Source organism: Ambystoma mexicanum, chromosome 2p, assembly GCF_040938575.1.
Source record: "Ambystoma mexicanum isolate Mex_15411 chromosome 2p, UKY_AmexF1_1, whole genome shotgun sequence".
In the NCBI taxonomy this organism is placed as follows: Eukaryota; Metazoa; Chordata; class Amphibia; order Caudata; family Ambystomatidae; genus Ambystoma; species Ambystoma mexicanum.
In genome coordinates, this window is record NC_090923.1 from 859805196 (window position 1) to 859819054 (window position 13859).

The window sequence follows — 13859 nt, forward strand, 5'->3', positions numbered from 1 at the left end:
TCTGTTAGCAGACTGAGGGGAGAATGTGAGGTATCAGATGCAGTTGGTCAAGGACCTCTTGACGTTCGTAGGCTTCCTAATGAATCAGAAGAAGTCAGATATGATTACAACTAAGAGGCTAGACTTCCTGAGTTTCGTGGTAGACCAAGCAAGGCAACACTGGAGCAGCCATTGAAGAAGATCTGGGATATCAAGAGAGAGATGAGAACATACCTCGGCAAGGAGGTGGTCTCTCTCTGCACTCTAGCAAGTTTAGTGGGCATACTGGCATCCTCCATTTAGGCAATTCTTCCGGAGCTGCTTCACTACATAGCCCCAAAGAGACTGTAGATCAGGCATCTGCACCTAGGACAGACAAAGTCCAAGTTATTAGATGAGCTGGCCAAGGATTTCTGCCACTATTGTCTGCACGTGGGAGTATCAGTAGTGGTGGAGTATTGACAGGGGAGTCTTTCAGCAGCTAGAATAGCTCTGGGGAACAGTCCACATGGACTTTTTCACATCGATGTTGAACGAAAAAACGAGCAGCTTCTTCAGCTGGACACAGCCGTGCAGGGAATGGATGTATTCCTACGGAACTGGAGCGTAGGAGTGCACTATGCATTCCCGCCATTCATGATGCTGAAACAGAGTAATGGCAAACGTTAGCAGGGAAAGAGTGGCGGTGGTTCGGTGGCACCCATATGGAAGTTGCATGTGTGGTTTCTAGCTCTGATGGCACTTTCCTCAGATTTCCTGTGGATTATCCCAGCAGGGAGCCACCTGCTCACAGACCCAGCTGGGTTGTTTCATCTTCTGAGAGCGAAGGGGGTGCTCCTGCTGATCTCTTGCAAGGTGTTGGTGCCAAGCATTTTGAGACATGCTGCCCAGCTTATCTCAGACTCTTGGCCACTTCCTCCCGCAGGAGCTAGAACACAGCATGGTGTAAGTGGGTGCAGTGGTACCAGCGGCAAGGTGTTCCACCAGTTTTGGCACCTGTAGTATCAAACCTCAATTTACCAGCATCTCCCTTGGAGGCTGGCAGTGCGTTTAATAGAGTTGGAGTGTATAGATCGGCAATATCGGCAGAGCATGCAACAGTAGAATGCGCACCAGCGAGTGACCAGCTGGCAGTGGTTAGGCTCATGAAAGGGGCACAGTTTCAAATGCTCTTGCCCGGAGATATTCACACCTGTGGGTTGTGAATATAGTTCTGTATTTTTTGTCACAGTGGCTGGCAAACATTAACCTCTTGAGAGCACAGTTGTCAGGAAATCTGGCAATGTTGTTGTGTCTGGTGTCCTGCAGGAAAGTCTCAGACGTCAAGGTGCTGGAGATTGACAGGAATATATTTGGCCCAGATGGGGTGACATTCACACTAGCAAGGAGGACCAAGACCAATTCTTCCTTCATTGTGTACACTTATCTGACGGGTGAACAGCAGCTCCACAAGTACGGAGCCAGGAAGGCAGAGTTTCGACCAGCAGGAGTGACCCAGCTGCTCATGGTGTGCAGGAAACCTTACACAGCGGTGGCTGTTAGGGAGAATTCTCTGCATAGGCTAATTTCCCAAACCTAGTGAGTCCCCCAGCAGCTTTGCTGGATTTTTTGGGGTTTATTTTTTTCTCCTGCAAAGAGTGCGACTCTTTTTCTCCCACTCTTAGGCATGATTTGAGAATGTCCTTTGACTTTGTAATGTGTTTTATGGGCTATGGGGTCTTTTACTCCATAGGGCTTCATGTGTTTTTGGGATGTGTGTTACACAGCACCCTCAGTGCAGTAACACAGGGGTGTCATAGTGACCACCAAACATAGACTCCATACCCTGGCACTGACTACTGTCTCCCAGGGCATGTAAAGTCACCATTGACTTTACTAGTCTTAAATTGTGAACAGAACCACTACAAACCATCATATTGTGGAAGTACTGATAGGGGTAATTAGATTGCCCCTGGGTCTGTTTTTCGAGGGGGCACTGTGCAGTCCCCCCTCGTCAAGTTTCTGGCTGGTGGCAGTGGTTACCACGTGAAATATTCCAACAGAATATTTCCTATGGGATTTTCCCATTCATTTTAAACGCACCACTTTTTTGGTGCAATGTTAAAGATACCGCCGGGTTATTTATTTAATATTTATTCCCCGGTTGGGTCTTTTTGCCAGGACTCGGTTTTAAAATGGCATTTGTGTTCGCCTCTGTAACTCCAACCCAAGTCGAGCCCTTGGTTCCACTTTTGGCGGGCTTCTGGACAGAAGCCTCCAAATGTGGTGCCACTCTGTATGGGTCTACAGGATTTGTGGGAGGGGGTAATAGGCACCCTGGACTGAGTTGCCTCGACAACTCAAGTCGCACTCTTCTGTGATTGGCCCAGTGGTGAGCCGCCCGGCTCACCACTTAGCATGTTTGAGTGACAGCTAGGACTGGTGAATGGGGGTTTCCTGCATAAAAGCAGGGCTTTGGGGACTGGAACTTCAGAAGTCGGCACAGGACCTAAAAAATCCGAAGAGGGAGAAGCTGAGCCGACCTGCAACGACGACACCACCGGTGGAGCCCTGCTGAACCGCCTCACCACTTCCCGACGACAGAGAAGATCTTCATCCTGGAGAGTCTTCTTCCTTTGAACTGGTGGGGTTAACCAGTTTGCCCTCTTTTTGCCTTCCTGGATTGTCCGTGGTCAAATGCCCATGCCAAGCACCCCGGCGGCTGGATAGCCACGCTTCGCCACTTCCGCGAATAAAAGGGTAGTACCTTTTAACCGAGAAACTCTGCGGCTGGTTTCTTCCCTGGCAGTGCAACAACCTCCAGCTTTCCTCCACCTCGAGACCTTCTCTTCCCCAGGACGAAGCACTGACTTGCACCCGCTGCCAGGAACAACTGCCCCCGCTGGAGCATTATCACCATTTCAGGTACTTTGTCCCGCCTGGTCTCCCTTGCAACAGACTGTTCAAGGTGTCCCGTAAATCCTGCAAAGACTTTTAAAGTGTACTTCAACTGTGTGATCTTGGGCACATTCCACCTTGCTCTCTCCAAGAGTGGGCCTGGCCTATGAACTTTCTTGCTCTACAGTAGACTCTGCCTTTCTTGACTTGCTGTGGTTCTTTTAAAAGTGTTGGTATTGTGTGCTTTCCTAATTCTGCCTTTTCCTCCCTTTTTAAATAATTATTGGAGTGCCATCTTGGTTAAGCGCTCACCTCTGCATTGAGAATAAGTGGTGTTCTCTTCCTAAGACTTGTCGAATAATTAATCAGGGAGGTGTATATATTTCTAGTGACTGTGTTTGAACTTGCTTGACATATTAGTGCCAGTGTATTTTTAAAAGTGTGTTTTTAAATAAATAATTCTATACGTTTACACCCAAGCTCTGGTCAGTGTTTGCTTGTGCTACTGTATTTTTGTACCTAATGTGTATACTCTATATACTGCCTAACTCTTCTTGAGAGAAGTCTGACTGCTCAGCCACAGCTACCAGGTAAATCTGGGTGGTACAGACTGCTACCAATTGGGTTTACTGCCAACACCTGTAGTCTTAAACTTTTTGCAGTGGTCCCTAAGGGAACTGCACAGGTTTCTGCCTAACACTGGCATCGCCTACGATTGCCAGATCGGTCTGCAAGGTCACCCAGCAAACAGGTATCAATTTAACCAGATTTGGTGCTCACTCAGTAATGGTAGTAATGGCATTCAAAGTCTTCAAGGCAGGGGTGACGCTCATAGACATATTGCGAGCGATAGACTGGTCAAGCGATAGTGTTTTCAAGACATTTTACTTTAAACCAGTCCCATCAGTAGCAGAAGCGGTGGTGTAGAGATTTGAACAATTATAATGCTTGCCTCCGGTCTTGACATAGAATGAAGATTACCAAGGCTTACAGCACTGGGAGTTTTCATTCTATTAAAGAGGCAAGCATTACTTTCCCACCCAGCGCATTTACTGCATAATGTTGCTGTACTAACAATGTACTTTCTATTCCAGATTTGAAACAGGGCAGTGCATTTTCCCTCCCTAATGGTGTTTTTTTCTGCTCTGATACGATTAACCAAAAGACCAGCTGAGGAGAGTCGTGCACGACCGATTCAGAAGCAGTCTGAGGCATGGAGCCAATGGCGGCTCCTATGGTTGGGCGCAAGGGCGCCGCCCTCATTGTTTTTGTGCTTGGTGAAAGATGTACCTAGAGCAGTGCCGCTGCTGCAGCATGATCTGTTATCAGAAGCAGCTGTGGGAGTGTGTAATAAACGTTTTGCGCAAACGTTGCTTACCAGGCTGGGGAGATGATATGGCCTGCGCAGGAACGCGTCACATGCTAAGAAGTCTTTCTCAACATTTTGCTGCACTGAGCCCAGTGCTGTACGCAACCCACGTAAAGCTTTTCAATTCAATGGCCAGCGGTGCGTTAGTTGTCAGGCCCGCTGCCTCTCTGAATCTAGGCAAATAGCGCAGGATTGTACCAACATCAAACTTCTTTGACTGACACCAGACCTTGGCCAGTCTAAATCCAAGTCTGCTATCAGTCATTCATACACTCCATCTTCATTGGCTGCTTTTGAACCAATGGAAACAGAATGTTTTCTGTGGAGAAGTGGGCCTTTCCGGCCCTGGGTTTGTGTGCGCGATCAAGCACAAGAGCCTGCCAAAGTTGGATGAGTCGTCATGGGCACCGAGCAGCCTCCTTCAAAGACTCCCAGGGGAGCCTCACTGCTGAGAAGGAGAGTGGAGTTGGAGGTAGGTGGTGGGTTTAAGGACTGACAAAAGAACCCGGGGAGGCGGCCCCATGACCTCACGCTAATACCATTACCATTGCAAGCGACAGAGCCAGTATTAGTGTGCGTCACAGAGGTGAAGATGCCCACTGAGAAACTTGCAAGCTCATGCTAGATGGACGCGTCTACAGTGAGAAAAAGAACAATATGATGAACTGTCATTTTTGAGTAAAGCCGAAGTCCTACCTCAGTGTGGATTTCGGTAATAACAAATGAGATAGAAATTGGGGGTTGAGTTTGAAAACTTCCCATTCATGAGGGTCCTGCGCTGGTGCTGATTATAACTGTTATCATTAGTTTGTAACACTGCATTTACAAGGCACCACCATAAGGGCGCCCATGATGTATTGATGCTAATTCGTGTCCATTATTTTTTAGTTGGCCTTTGACTAGTTCTGCGACGTTATGCGCTGGAGGTTTTATGAGGAAACCATGTTGTCATGCCTGCAGTGATGTTGAAATGTTTTAAGAAATGCTTGGCACACAGGCATTCGTTATATGATCAAAATGTTCTTTTCACAAGCTTCAGGCCCGAGCTGCAGGCCTGGGATATACAGAGTGCAAGGTTTTAATACATGATGTTCTGGGTGCTTCCAGAACGATACACTTTAGGAAAATGTGTACCCATACGTGTGGAGTATCTGGTATGTGAAGAATGCTTGTGGGTACCCAGCAGATGTGATCTTTTGGAGTTGTATATGGATTCATATTTCAAATGATGCATGCAGTTGATACAGCGTAATTGCTCCTTTAGTGTTAACCTTTTGTGTCACATCCACACAATCTCCATCCAGATATTATAAGCACTCCTCTTCAAGCAGTAGTCAACCCACGGGCCCCAAGTGTACATATCATGTAAGCCTTCAGAATCGCTCTCTGTTTGTGTTGTGAGCAGGTATCACATTGTTTAATTAGTGCATACTACACACCAATGTCTTCATTCAGAGAAATAAATGGTAATTACGTTTTTGTGTTTTTAACATTTTTGTTCCAGCTATATTCAATTGAACAATATTGCATACATCTGAGTAATTTATCCTTAGTACCTAAAACCTAACGCTTTTGTTGTGAATCTTTTGTGAAGTTGTGATGTAAATTGTACATTTGGAGCCCATTTTTCCAAATGTTTTACCAGGCGGTTACCTTCCCACTACATTGTGGGGTTCAGACCTGCACGTTGCTCGTGGTGTTGCTGAGAAATTGAGCGGCCAGCATTTATGTCCCACCCATTTACAAAGTCACCAGCCACCACTGCATGTAGCTAAGAACCAGTTTGAACCATGTGTTGCTTGGCGTGCATTACAGTTCCGATACGAGCATGCAATTCAGAACATTCAAAGAAGAGCAGTTGCAGGCAGAAAGTGGCTGAAGGCTGCAGGCACAGGCTATGAGAAGGACTACAGAAAAGTGACTAATGTTTGGAAAATGTAGTTTTCAACAAAAAAGGAAAATGATGATAAAAGAAAGTTTTTATTTTTCTGTTTTAAGTTGAAACTGCTGAAGAGTAGAATTAAAGAAATTGAAGCATAATGCTCACCTCCACATCTTTAATAGAGTCAAAACTCCCAGTTACTTCAGAGCCATTTGGGGCAGCGGATTCAAAACATATGGATTTTTTTCATCAGTCATTGGTGCAGTAGTGATCCACTGTTATAACTTGCCAACTGTGATCGACCTAAGTTAAGCTACTTGGCTCCAGAGAACTGCTAGATTTGATTCCCTTGTGTGCAAGTGCTAAGGAACACAAATAATAAAGTGCTTGTAATAAGTTGGTGGTTAATCATTATTCGACTGAAGAGTTCTGCAATTGCATTAGTCTTTTTTTTCATTATGAAATAGAATACATTTGGCTTGAATTGACAGCGTATGCCTATGTCTTTCAACCATATGCTGTTTTTCCCACCTGGGATTAAACAAACTATCCACGTACCCCAATAAATTAAACCTTGCTCTCCTCCCTCTTCAACAGTAAAGCTGGACACTACACCAAACAAAGCCAAAGCCCGTGTATCCTATATACATTTTCGTAGAAAATATATTTAAAGAACATCTGTCATCCTATTGCAAAGAACCTTGGAATATTGGAAACTGAATTATTTACTTGAAACTGGACAAGCCCCCTACAAAATGAAAAGTGTATTAGATCAATCGCTAGCAACAAAACCATCCCTTGTTAAAGGAAAACTATCAATTGAGTCCCCATTTCCGGTTTTCAATTTCTGGAGAAAAAAAAAAAAAAACGATTGCAAACATCAGTTATCTGTCAACTGCAAAGACTTCTGGAATATGAAGGCATCTTTGATGACTGCCAAGCAGAATGTTGCCCTTGCATGGTGACTGAAACAGTGGTGGTTGCTATGATGACATGGCACAAAGGCGATGGATAGTTCATGACAGCAGTGTTCAACCACTCCATTCTCCTTTGGCATCAAACATAGGTCATGGATGGATCGGTTCTTTCCTATCTAATAGAGAACAGAGTGTTGCCTTTTGAGGCTTAAAATACACGGTTACTTGTAGCGTTCCACTGGGATATGGCCAATTGCATATTCTTTTTGGCTGTATTTAACATTTTTAACTGAGCTTTTAGATGGTATGTTGTGCCACTGCAATTTTTACAGTGCCCAGATGCCATTTTCATGATCACTAGGCACACATGCTGCGTTAAAACAAACAGAGGATGAATACGTGGAGTAGGAAGATGTGTTGATCCATGCAGACCACAAGTACCTTGAGCTCTGTGCGTGGGTCGGTTTCTAACTCTTTTTGCTGTGCATGTATTTGCAGAAGATGTGCAGTGTGCATTCACTGGGTGTGTGTTATATAATTGGTTGTATAGATGTAGTAGTACTCTGTTGTTTGAAGTCTGATTAATGGAATATTTTGATTGGCATGTGTCAGGTGCATATTTGGTTTGCATTCTGTGTGTTTAGGTGTAGAATTTGAGAAGGTTAGTGGGGAAACATTAGGGCCTGGTAGCCATTTCAGAGATGTATCCATGGCAATTTCTCAGTGGAGCTGCCTTATGGGCAAAGAGATGGTGGGGAGAGGTTATGTGGCATCGCGTTGTGAGCAGTTATTTCTGGCAGTGGTTGGTGTCCAGGGACTGGCTCTGGATGAGTGCAGAGAACAAAAGAAAGAAACAAGGGAGCATGCAGCAGAGGACACCAAATAGAGAGTCATTGAGGTTGACTCCTATTGGGAATGTAGAGTAGGAATTATAGAGAGGCAGGGACCAGGTTTGATTTCTAAGATCAAGCCTGCATGCTGGGAGTTAAGATGCAAATGCAATAAATAGAGGTGCGTATTGTGAATGTACATTAGATGGTATCAGGTAATAAAATTGTGGCAAAATATTCGCCCTGTAAAGGTGTACCCCATTATACCATTTAGGGGAGCGGGGATTGCGGGGGTGTCCCCCGCTCCCCTTAAATGGTATAATGGGTCCGGGAGTTGCGGGGGTGTCCTCTGCATCCTTTACATGATTGTGGCGGCAAAACCACAGCATTTTTGCCGTGATATTTTGTATTCACAGCCATTTTTGCCTCGATTTTAAGGCATGGAACCCATTAGATAAACCAATGCAGAGGGATGACTGCATTGGGTGTCAGGAATGAATCACAGCAAATCAGAGATTGCCATAGTACATGCCAACAAATTCACAGGGTATAACTATTATTCATTACCAAGGATCAAATACTGTGGGTATTAACAAGAGTGGGCATCTTGGGGTGGATCACAATAGGAGTTTTGCTTTGAAGTCCAATGTGCTGTTGTTAAGGTGCCCTGTCTGGTTAGGTGTATGGAAAAGTCAGGTCTTCATTTCTTCGCCGAACATCAGGTAATCCTTTATTGTGTGGTTTCCATTTTATTTTATTTTATTTTATTTTATTTTTTATTTATAATGTGCGAAAGCCTGCATGAGTCAAAGTGCTGCAACATGAAAAATAGAGAAAAACATACCTGATAGCACAAAAACAAGAACTAATCCAACAGATCCAGGATGCTTAAGGACAATTTTAGCAGGAGCCCGGATAACCAAGTAAAAGATTCAGAGAAGAGAAAGGTTTTCAGATTTCTCCTAAAGAGCACGAGAGTAGAATTGAGTCACTGGCACATTGGTAATATATTCCACAGAGTTGGAGCAAGAGACTGAACAGATCTACCACCCGCACATGTATGCTCAACACTTTTGCCAGTTAACAATTGCTTTGACCTGGAGCAGACCGGGCTGGATGGCTCATACAACTGTAAGCAAGCTTTGAGGTAGGCAGGAGCCTGATCCTACATATATTTGTGTGTTATAGTCAAAGCCTTGAACTTTATCCATGTGCGACTGGCGACCAATGGAGAATTGGTGAAATGTGGGATTGTCTTGTGGCATTGGCCATGTTCTGCACTACCTGGAGCTTAGCAACCTCACATGCTGGTGTACCAATAAGTAAAGCATTGCCATAGTCCAACTTACTCCCAATGATGGCCCAAGCAATAGTGGCAGCATTAGAGTCCCATTCGAAAAGCTCAATATGCCGAAGCAGACAGAGTTAATAGTGGCAGGAAACAATTGTGTCTGAAGCTTGGTCATTCATGTTCATCTTGGAGCTCAGATAAATGCCTAAACATTTAGATTTTCTCATTATCGGAATAGAATGGGTGCTTAGTAACATCAAATCATATGTATTTCCAAGTTCCTTAATAGTGTTTTGACTGGCCAACAGTAATAGTTCTGTTTTCTGGTCATTCAGACAGAGCCAGTTGTCCCTCATCCATGTGATGATGGCATTGACAGTGTTAGTAATCTGTGTAGTATTTTTGACCATGTCACTAGACAGCGTAAACAGCAGCTTGGTGTCATCAGTGTAGTTTTGGAATTGAACCATTGTGTTACACAACAGGTTGTGGTATGGTCTGTATTAAGGGAGTTGTCCTAAAGTCCCCTTTGCAGTTAAACTTTACAAAACTATTCCAATGGTCTGTGGATACCCACCTCTTATTATGAGTCTGCACTACTCTTGGAATCTTGGTAGAGTGGTAGAGCAGTCAGGCTTATCATAAGAGGAATAAGTGAGCTGTAGGTAAGTACACTGAATAAAGAAACACTTACACATACAGGTATATTAAAATATGCATGTATAATGTTTACACAAGATATGCTTTTAAATACTTGGTACATTACACCAAAACACATAAGAATACTTGAATATACTTTTCAAAGGAAACTGCTTAGTTTGTTGTTGGTTGTGGTTACAATTGTTGCAGAAATTTGACACTAATGACAGTTCTAACGTATTATCGGTAATAATGTACACTTGTGCACACACAAAGATATTCAGTAATTGTATTTAGTTAGCAAAACATCAAAAGATAGTCATTTTGGAAGGAAAACAGTTGGTTAGTCAAACAGTAACAGAGCTTATGGTTCTGGAGGCAGTTTCTTCACAAACTAAGGAGTTTAAAGTCCACTTTGTAAACCTAGCTAAAAGGCAGTTCGGAGAGGCTCAACGTCTTGTGAAGTAGCAGAACAGAAAAGGTTCCTGTGAATAATTTCTAGTTTCAAGTCTTACACAATCAGCAGCTTGGGTCGGAGGTAAGAGGGGGTACCCTGCACACCTCTATGTGCACTAGAATACTTTGGAGCAACTTTTTGAATTAAGGAAAACATTACCCTTTTTCCCCACAGTATCTTTGGTTTGAAGAAATGTTTGTGGCTGGATTCTCCTCGATGTGGTAGCACTGGACCTGACCTCCAGATCTCTTGGTCTGGTGATGAAAGGCAGGACAATTAATAGTATCACTTAGCAGCAGTGTCAAGGGAGGACCTCTGGCAATGATTCTATCTGCTCTTCTGGTCTGTCTTCTGGTCTTTGCACCTTCTCTGCAGCACCAACAAAGGACGCGATTCGCCTGGTCAACCTTCTTTGATTCCTAGAGTCCTGCACTCTAGTGAGGGGACTTGGATGAGTTGGATTGTGTCTCGGGAGGTTCACCTGGAGCCCAGCAAAGACCTGGACAGATTCAGCCTTGGCAAGATGATGCCTGAGGTCTGAGGTCTCTTGATATTCATGGTCTGCAATATGGAACATTTCAGCACCTCAGGAGATGGCTCAGATTGCCGTTTGTTTTGGGGCTGGTTGGTCCCACCAGCCAAAGGGAAGGGGTCATCCTCTTTGTAGTTCCTCTGTTGCATAGAAAATGGGGTGAGGACAGCAGCGGCCCCTTCAAGGTGTTGCAAAGGGTCTCTATGCATCTCTGTTTGTCTTCTTTTTCAGTTACTTCAGTTTCCCATGGTTGACTTGCCTTTTGTCTTAGGAAGGTCATATTTTATTCATTTTCTGCACAGACTCCTCTGAAATCTCTCTCAGCAGTTTACAGAAAGGGGTGGGTGGCTGTCTAATCAGAACGGCCATACCCTTAGTGAGAGCTGGTTCTATTCAGGCACTCAGGCAGACAAACAGCAGGTGAGTAAAAAAACTCCTCCCCACTTCCTGGCTGCCCAGACACACTGGAGCCTAGACGGGGACACACAAGGGTTCCCATCAAAGGCAAAACACACACAAAGACCAAAAAAAGAAAAAGGCCACTAAGTTAGTACTTAGGTGACCGTAGTGTGCACAACCGGGACTGTGAATACAGTCTGCGGTAAAAAATAGCACAATAGTCAGTAGAACACGTCCACTGCCACCGGCCATAACGAGAAGGTTATCTATGTGACTGAAAAGTCACAGTAGCAATGGGAAGGGAGATACTAAGCATCCCCTTGGCACTCCACATAAGGTGGTGAGTGCCAATCTCTCAGAATATAACGTTTTAGGAGAGGTACAAAGTATCTCTCTATCCTTAAGAACTGTCGAAATTGAGGGTAAGGTAAGAATCTCAAATGAGAACCCAAAGGGTTCCCAGCAACACTGCCCATAAAGAGCTGCCAGTAAAATGATTTGGATTGTTTGCCTGTAACAGTAGAGTTTGCGGCTGAAAAGACTGTAGCTAACAGTCAAACAACCCAAAATAAATGCCTCCCCAAGCATACCCTAGAAATAAACTCTCCCCCCTTATTTACCTTTTGGCAGCACACCTTGTTGTGTGCCGCTGACTCCCTGCAAGACTGGTTCCCTTCACTTACGTACTTGGGAACCGGCGCTGCAGGGTCCTTTGATTTATTTTTCTTTTCTTCTAACTTTACTCCCCTATGTTGTGCGACATCATTACAACACTGTTCCCATTATAGCGAGCAAGGGGAGTGGGGGACAGCCCCGCAACCCCCATTGCTCTTGTTCACTATAATGGTCATGTAAGGCATATTTTATCGAATTTTTTGTTGTACAGGGTTTTCGTACTGCCTGAATTCGGTCAAATATATCATACAGTCTATATTTTTCAATCTTTTCTGGTATTTCTGAAGTAAAATACAGATGCCTTAAAAGAGATATGGAGGAATATAGACTCCATAGAAAAAGTAAAACACAGAGAAGAAGAGTTCCAAAAGGTAGAGCTCATAAGAATGAATGAGTAGAAAAAGACTCCACTCATTCATGAAAATAAGAAAAAGGTCCAGAAGTCCAGCAACAAGTGCTGGTGGTCTCACTAAGTGAGGGGATGAAGCATAGCAACGATACATTTCCCTAACAGTCTGATGTAAAGATTAAAGTGTAATGGGGGCAAACGTGCTCCCATATGATCTACTTGTACTGGCCCTACACTACTGAGGCAGACCTACATCGCAAAAATTCATTTATTCAGCTAATGCCTAGATGGTCGAGGTTAAGGTCTTTGGCCAGAGGCGTCATAAGAATGTTGCGATCTAGCATATCGAAAGCATACAGAAGCATCAACAAAGCAGCCTTGCCATCGTCCAAGATATCAAGTACACCTGACTGAATGTCCAACATGGAGATCTCGAAGTGAAGGGTCGAGAGCCCGACTGATAGGGGTTGTTGGGTTGATATTTTAGCATTAAAAGTGTCCCTAATCTTAAGAATCCTTTGCTCAAAATAATCCATGACTTTATTGCACCAGTCAGATAAGGCAATAGGACCTTTAGTGATAGCAGGCCCTTTCTCTACGGTGCGTAATAAGATAAGCAACTCTATGGCTGAGTTCCAGCTAGGGAGATTGTATTGGTTTACATCTCCTTCTTGGAAGCAACTACGGCTGACCTGTATTGGACTTGTGCCATGGCCCACTCCTGCATTTCCTCTAAAAGAATGGATTTAGGCCATTTTCTTTTAGCTTGCCGCTTAATATTGCATAGATGTTTAATAGTAGGGCTCTCAATAGCAGGATTTTGTTGGGCTCTAACGGTTTTTAACCTAAGTGGAGAGACAGTGGCCTGAGCAGTTTTTAAGGTGGCATAATAACAATCCACTTTTTGGTCCAAGGATTTTTCAAGAAAGGAGTCATCAAGCAAAGATTTAAGTACAGGGGCCATAGTCTGATAGGCAATTTAACTGGTATTATGGCAAGAGATTCTGTAGGTACTGATATAGGATTACCTGTTGTCTTACGGGGCATTCCTAGCTCGTAACACAACATGAGGTGGTTTGACCATGGACAATTCGAGGAGCTAATACTTGAAATAATATTGTGATTGGCGAGTTTCCCATCAATAGTACAACCCTTTGTGTGCGCTGGGCCTCTAACTAATTGTAAAAAAGTTTAACTCTGCAAGTGTGGCTGCGCAGTCCAGTGCTTCATTATCATTGGGATCCATACAGCCACCCCAGAATGATATCAGTTGAAGTGTTGGTCATAAAAGGCACACCTCCTTGTATAAGGCAATGTTTAAGCTCTAGCATGATATGATATGATATTTTATTTGTATCACACTCATACACAAGTGTTTCAGAGTCCGACTAGGCAAGGGAGGGAAGCAGGGGAGAAACACAAAAACAGCAACGATCTTACTAGGCCAAGTGACATTGAGAACGTGCAAGTGCATGGGAAAGGGAAAAAGTGCATGGAAAGGGGAGAGTGTTAAGTGCGGAGCAGAGGAGAGCAGATAAATAAATGATAAATAAAAATTAAATAGAAAATGGAGGCAATAAACAGTAGTAGTGCAGCAGGCAAGTGGCAAGTGCTATGTTTATAGTAAGTGCAGAAAAATACGGAACAAAAAAAGGGGCGGGGG

The 13859-nt window shown here is 44.0% G+C and overlaps 1 protein-coding gene across 2 annotated transcripts in view; it reads left to right on the forward strand.

The window, feature by feature from the left end:
• Positions 1-4560: 4560 nt before the first annotated feature.
• The window catches only part of LOC138566852 (uncharacterized), a 155495-nt gene continuing 146196 nt past the window's right edge, over positions 4561-13859 (forward strand). For both annotated transcript variants that reach the window (XM_069644555.1, XM_069644556.1), the window contains exon 1: positions 4561-4697. The gene's annotated coding sequence lies outside the window, so the exon portion shown is untranslated. The remainder of the gene's footprint in view (positions 4698-13859) is intronic.